Here is a 7687-nt window from a genome sequence, read left to right as displayed (position 1 = left end):
GCCCTGTAGAATTGGAAGCAACAGTCTCCAACAGAGATATCTAAGGGGAGAATATGACTGTATTTTTCAATTGTATTTATGGTAATAATAATGTACTCAATTCACATCTTTAAGAAAAAGGTCTTGAAGTACTTTATGTATTTTAATTAACCCTTACTATTCTCAGGACATAGACAGTATATCAATTTTATGGAGGCATGTAAAACAAATTTAAGTTCTTAAGGTCAAAGTCAAGGCATGCCGGTAATAACAACATTTCACAATGAAAACAAATCTGTGAAAAGAAAAACTAGGCAACAACCCAAAAAACTCTACCGTCTGACATTTCAACAACATTGCATCCTTGCACATTCCACTAGTCCTTTGGATTATTAATTTCTCAGTAAATTTTCATTAAAAAAACACCCTGAGTGCTCTTTCCCATGTCCCTCCCATATGCATTAGCAGAGCATAACTATGGAATTTGCTTAGATGCAAAGCAGCACTTCCTTCAACTCTAAGAAACCAGCAAGAGCCTGGGCAAGCTTTCACTTAGCAGCTTTGAGGTATAAGCAACAGACAGTACGCTATACATATCCATTACATTTTAAATGCTGCCCACGTTTATTATCTTAATTTTTAAGTGTTCAGTTTAGTAGTATTAAGTATACTCATTTTGTTGTACAACAAATCTCTGAACTTTCTCATCCTGAAAAACTGAAGCTTGATTCTAGTTAAATGACTGATCATTTCCCTTTCCTCCCAGACCTTGCAACCGCTATTCTACCTTAGTTTTCAATGAATTGGACTACTTCAAGTAACTTATATGGGATAACATGGTGTTTGTCTTTTTGTGACTGACTTTAACTGGCATAATGTCTTCACGGTTCATATACGTTGTACATATAACAATTCCCTTACTAAAGCTGAATGATGTTTCATTGCATGTATATATCATTTATCCATTCATCTCTAGATGAACATCTGGGATCCTTTCATCTTTTGACTGTTGTGTGTATTGCTGCTATGAACATAAGTATGCAAATATTTGTTTGAGATCCTGTTTTTATTTTTTTTTGGGGGGGGGGTTATACCAGAAGTGGAATTGTTATGTTAACTGCTAATTCCATTTTTAGTTACTTAAGGAACCATTGATATTAGTCAGCTTTCAATTATGGTAGCAAAATACTTGAGGTATCAACATAAAAAGAAAAAAGATTTATTTTGGCTCCCAATTTGGGAGGCTTTGTCTATGGTCAGTTGGCCGAGTTGCTTTTTGGGTCCCTGGCAAGGCAACATACCCTAGCAAGACTGGATGATGGAGCAGGATGCTCACCTCATGATGGCGAAGAGATGAGTGAGACAAAGAAAAAGGGACTAGGGTCCTATTATCCCATTCAAGTGCAGGCTTCCAATGACCTAAAACCTCCTACCAGTCCTGACCTTTCACAGGTTTTTATTGCTGCTTAATCACACTGAGCTGGGGACTCAGGGCCTTTGGAGGACCTTCCAGATCTAAACCGGTACAGTTTGTAATTTTCACAGTGTCTGCATCATTTTTCACTTCTGGTAGTAGCGTACCCGGGTTCCCTCTGCACCACGTCCTCACTAGCATCTTTACTTGGTATTTCTTGTTTTTTGAATAGCCCCCTTAATGAGTGTGAGGTGTAACTTCAACTTTCTTTTTTTTGGTTATTAAAATATTTTAATGTCTATTTGTTTTAAGCAAATATATGTTCTTTTTTTTCTTTTTTTTATTATTAGTTGTTCAAAACATTAAATAGTTCTTGACATATCATATCATTTCATACATTTGATTCAAGTGGGTTATGAACTCCCATTTTTACCCCATATACAGATTGCAGAATCACATTGGTTACACATCCACGTTTTTACATACTGCCATACTAGTGTCTGTTGTGTTCTGTTGCCTTTCCTATTCTCTACTATAACCCCTCCCCTCCCCTCCCCGTCCATCTTCTCTCTCCACCCCATCTACTGTAACTCATTTCTCTCCCTTGTTTTTTCCCCTTTCCCCTCACTTCCTCTTATATGTAATTTTGTATAACAATGAGGGTCTCCTTCCATTTCCATGAAATTTTCCTTCTCTCTTCCTTTTCCTCCCACCTCTTGTCCCTGTTTAATGTTAATCTTCTTTTCATGCTTTCCTCCCTGCTCTGTTCTTAGATGCTCTCCTTATATCAAAGAAGACATTTCGCATTTGTTTTTTAAGGGATTGGCTAGCTTCACTTAGCATAATCTGCTCTAATGTCATCCATTTTCCTGCAAATGCCATGGTTTTGTCATTTTTTAGTGCAGAGTAATACCAACAAATAAATGATCTCACAATTCATCTCAAAACCCTAGAAAAAGAAGAGCAAAACAACATCAAAAATAGTAGAAGGCAAGCAATAATTAAAATCAGAGCTGAAATCAGTGAAATTGAAACAAAAGAAACAATTGAAAAAAATTGACAAAACTAAAAGTTGGTTCTTTGAAAAAATAAATAAGATCGACAGACACTTAGCCATGCTAACGAATAGAAGAACAGAGAGAACTCAAATTACTAGCATACAGGATGAAAAAGGCAATATCACAACAGACACTACAGAAATACAGAATATAGTTAGAAATTATTTTGAATCTTTATACTCCAATAAAATAGAAGATAGTGAAGGCATCGATAAATTTCTTAAGTCATATAATCTGCCCAGATTGAGTCAGGAGGATATACACAACCTAAACAGACCAATATCAATTGAGGAAATAGAAGAAGCCATCAAATGACTACCAACTAAGAAAATCCCAGGACTGGATGGGTATACAGCAGAATTTTACAAAATCTTTAAAGAAGAACTAATACCAATACTTTTCAAGCTATTTCAGGAAATAGAAAATGAGGGAGAACTTCCAAATTTATTCTACAAGGCCAACATCACCCTGATTTCTAAACCAGACAAAGACACTTCAAAGAAAAAAACTACAAACCAATATCTCTAATGAACATAGATGCAAAAGTCCTCAATAGAATTCTGGCAAATTGGATACAGAAACATATCAAAAAGATCATGCATCATGATCAAGTAGGATTCATCCCAAAAATGCAAGGATGGTTCAATATACGGAAATCAATAAATGTTATTCACCACATCAATAGACTTAAAGATAAGAACCATATGATCATCTTGATAGATGAATAAAAGGACCTGACAAAGTACAGCATCCCTTTATGTTAAAAACACTAGAAAAACTAGGGATAACAGGAACATACCTCAATATTGTAAAAGTTATCTATGCTAAGCCTCAGGCTAGCATCATTCTGAACGGAGAAAAATTGAAGGCATTCCCTCTAAAATCTGGAACAAGACAGGGATGCCCTCTCTCACCACTTCTATTCAATATAGTTCTCGAAACACTGACCAGAGCAATTAGACAGACGAAAAAAATTAAAGACATAAAAATAGGAAAAGAAGAACTTAACTTATCACTATTTGTGGTTGACATGATTCTATACCTAGCAGACCCAAAAGGGTCAAAAAAGAAACTACTAGAGCTATTAAATGAATTCAGCAAAGTGTCAGGATGTCAAATCAACACACATAAATCAAAGGCATTCCTGTACATCAGCGACAAATCTTCTGAAATGGAAATGAGGACAACCATCCCATTCACAATATCCTCAAAAAAAAATAAAATACTTGGGAATCAACCTAACAAAATAGGTGAAATATTTATACAATGAAAACTACAGAACCCTAAAGAGAGAAATAGAAGAAGATCTTAGAAGATGGAAAAATATACCCTGTTCATGGATAGGCAGAACTAACATCATCAAAATGGCGATATTACCAAAAAATCTCTATAGGTTTATTGCAATGCCAATCAAAATCCCAATGGCATTTCTTGTAGAAATAGAGAAAGCAATCATGAAATTCATATGGAAAAATAAAAGACCCAGAATAGCAGCAACTCTAAGCAGGAAGAGTGAATCAGGCAGTATAGCGATACCAGACTTCAAACAATACTACAGAGCAATAGTAACAAAAACAGCATGGTACTGGTACCAAAACAGATGGGTGGACCAATGGTACAGAATAGAGGACACAGAGACCAATTCACAAAATTACAACTACCTTATATTTGACAAAGGGGCTAAAAGCATGCAATGAAGGAAGGATAGCATCTTCAACAAATGGTGCTGGGAAAACTGAAAATTCATATGCAACAAAATGAAACTGAGTCCCTTTCTCCGATCATGCACAAAAGTTAACTCAAAATGGATCAAGGAGCTTGAAATAAAATCAGCGACTCTGTGTCTGATAGAAGAAAAAGTTGGCTCCAATATACATATTGTGGGGTTGGGCTCCAAATTCCTTAATAGGACACCTATAGCACAAGAGTTAAAAATAAGAATCAACAAATGGGACTTACTCTAACTAAAAATTTTTTCTCAGCAAGAGAAACAATAAGAGAGGTAAATAGGGAGCCTACATCCTGGGAACAAAGTTTTACTTCTCACACTACAGATAGAGCCCTAATATCCAGAGTATACAAAGAACTCAAAAAATTAAACAATAAGAAAACAAATAACCCAATAAGCAAATGGGCCAAGGACCTGAACAGACACTTCTCAGAGGAGGACATACAATCAATCAACAAGTACATGAAAAAATGCTCACCATCTCTAGCAGTCAGAGAAATGCAAATCAAAACCACCCTAAGATACCATCTCACTCCAGTAAAATTGGCAGCCATTATGAAATTAAACAACAAGTGCTGGCGGCAAGGATGTGGAGAAAAGGGTACACTTGTACATTGCTGGTGGGACTGCAAATTGGTGTGGCCAATTTGGAAAGCAGTATGGTGATTCCTTTGAAAGCTGGGAATGGAACCACCATTTTACCCAGCTATTCCCCTTCTCAGACTATTCCCTAAAGACCGTAACTTCAACTTTTAAAATGAGAAAATTGATGAATTGAAAGCTATGCAATCTTCCAGGCTTAGATTATTTACATTCTGTTTTTAATTATAGATTTGAACTTTTCCAAACAACTTTTTCTCTTCTTGCAAGTTTTCTAAAATGTTTTGTATTGATGATGATGATGATGGTGATAATGCATATTCTAAAATATGTTTGGTGTGTGTGATTATGTGTTATCTCTACATATTATATTTAACTACATAGATATAAGATATATATCTACACTTATAGATACATAGAGAGATAAAGTTATAAATATAGATGATTATATGTGATAGTTGACTATACGTGACTGTATCTATATATACATAATACTAAGTAGTTCCTTAGTAACTACTCCTGAAAATGTCCCTTCCTTATTTCACTTTCCCACTTCACTGGGATCACTTCTAAACCAAGTCCTCGCTTGAAGTCATTACCTTAGGGTCTGCCCAGGGTAAACTAGGCAAGGAAAAGTATCTAGTTACTCTTATTAACTCAGGGAAAATACTTCTGATTGCAATTGAGGGAGCATATTTGATGGATCTAGCACAGTTCTTTGAAGATAACTTTAATTGTAGTGTTACTGTTCTTGTTCTTGCATTCATCATAGAGCAAGAAGAATGATTTATAATCCTTTATCAGTGCTCCCATGTCTTCCCCCAGAAAAAGAGTGACAGACACATAGAGCACTACCCAACCAGAGGTGGAGAATCTCGGGCCTGAGCCAAACCATCTTGGAGCTAAGTATGGCTCATATATTGTATCTTATGTTTTTCACAAAGCTGTAGGTGGTAGGAATCCAAGAAGAAACCAAGGCTGACAGAAAAATTTCCAATAACTACTTACCAAGCAAGTGTCATGACCTTGAACAAGTTCATTGGCAATGGTTACTTAATGAGATGGCACTCATAAGAAGAGAGGAAAGAGAGCATGTTTTAGCTCTTAATGAGTAAGGAAACTTGATATCTTCCTGTGATTCTGATGTGTCTCAGTAATAGGAATGCAGTTATTTGAACTTAACTTTATTTATGGTGTTACTGTTTTTTTAAAGAGAGAGTGAGAAAAGAAGAGAGAGACAGAATTTTTTAATATTTATTTTTTAGTTATTGGCGGGCACAACATCGTTGCTTTGTATGTGGTGCTGAGGATCGAACCCGGGCTGCACGCATGCCAAGCAAGCGCGCTACCGCTTGAGCCACATCCCCAGCCCGGTGTTACTGTTTTTATTCTTGCCTTCATCATAGAGCCTGAAGAATGATTCATGAGGGGCCCTTTTATTCATGTCTATTAGCAAATAGAAAGCTGGTGTTGGACTGTACCTTTTTTTCCCTAAGCATTTTCTCTTCTAGTCATTAGAACATAAATAGTGATAAAATAATTATAACAACAGTACTAGTATCTGAACTAACATCATGCAGGCTTAAAGCATGCTTGGCCTTACTGAGGCTGATTCCTGGAAAGCAGCGTGAGAAAGGGAGGTGTTTCTGCTGACAAAACTTGCTTTGATTATCTGTTCTCCTGAGAATAAGTGGGAAACAAATGATCACCAGTCAAAAGGCACTTTGGGCATGAGGGTGCAACCACCAACATTCTTACAAAATCCTTCTTTGCATTGATTTATGCCTATTCTTGCCTATCTCAATGGTCATTTAGATACCAGGCCTAAGCAATTAAAAATGTGGAAAAAGAAAGAAATACATTGAACCTCTGACTGACAGCAACCTCTCCATCAAGTTCTCCCTACAACCCACCTTCTCCAGGCAGAAGTCATTCTTCTTTCCTGTATGTTTTCATTGCATCCTACGCACCTCTGCCACAATAACTGGCATTTGTGTTAATTCCACTTGCTGTCACTCAGGTTTGAATGTGAGTTTGTAGAGTGCAGGAACCGAGTTGGTTTCTTCTTTCTTTCTCCAGGAAGGAAACACATGGAGTATTTCCCTTCTCCTTGCCCCCTCCACTGCCTTCCTATTACTGAGACACATCAGAATCACAGGAAGATATCAAGTTTCCTTACTCATTAAGAGTCAAAACATGCTCTCCTTCCTCTCTTCCTATGAGTGCCACCTCATTAAGCAACCATTGCCAATGAACTTGTTCAAGGTCATGACACTTGCTTGGTAAGTAGTAATTGGAAAATTTTCTGTCAGTCTTGGTTTCTTCTTGGATTCCTACTACAGACAGCTTTGGGAAAAAACATAAGATAAAATATATGAGGCATACTTAGCTCTAAGATTGGCTTTATATAATAAGGGCCTGATAAACAATATTTATTGTTGCTATTGTTAGGATGGTTTTTATTTTATCCAGGTGCTATAGGGCTACAGAAAGCTCCTCACAGACGATCTGGTCCAGCTTCCTTGGTTTAAAAGTTAAGAATGCAAGGATGATGAACCACCTCTCAATGGTCAAACAGTTGATTAACAACAGCACCAGGGCTGAATATCAGATCTGCTAATCCCCAGTTCTTCTACAAGGAACTGCTAAATGGCACAGAGGAAATGTCAATCTCAACCACGCTTCATGTTGATATACACAGTGGGATCATCACTATAGGAAACCTCAGATCTTATCCAAGTGCCGTGAGAGTCTGGGCATTAAATCTCTTTGAGTCTCAGGCTGCTGTTTTCTCCATAAATGAAAAATTTTGAGGATAGTTCCTTAGGATCCTCATAACCATGTATACATACATATCATTATTTAACATTTAAAAAAATTTAATAGTTCCTATGTTCCCATGATACA

This window comes from Callospermophilus lateralis, unplaced genomic scaffold, assembly GCF_048772815.1.
Source record: "Callospermophilus lateralis isolate mCalLat2 unplaced genomic scaffold, mCalLat2.hap1 Scaffold_1242, whole genome shotgun sequence".
NCBI lineage: Eukaryota > Metazoa > Chordata > Mammalia > Rodentia > Sciuridae > Callospermophilus > Callospermophilus lateralis.
The sequence above is the reverse complement of the archived record's forward strand: the minus strand, read 5'-3'. Positions refer to the sequence as shown.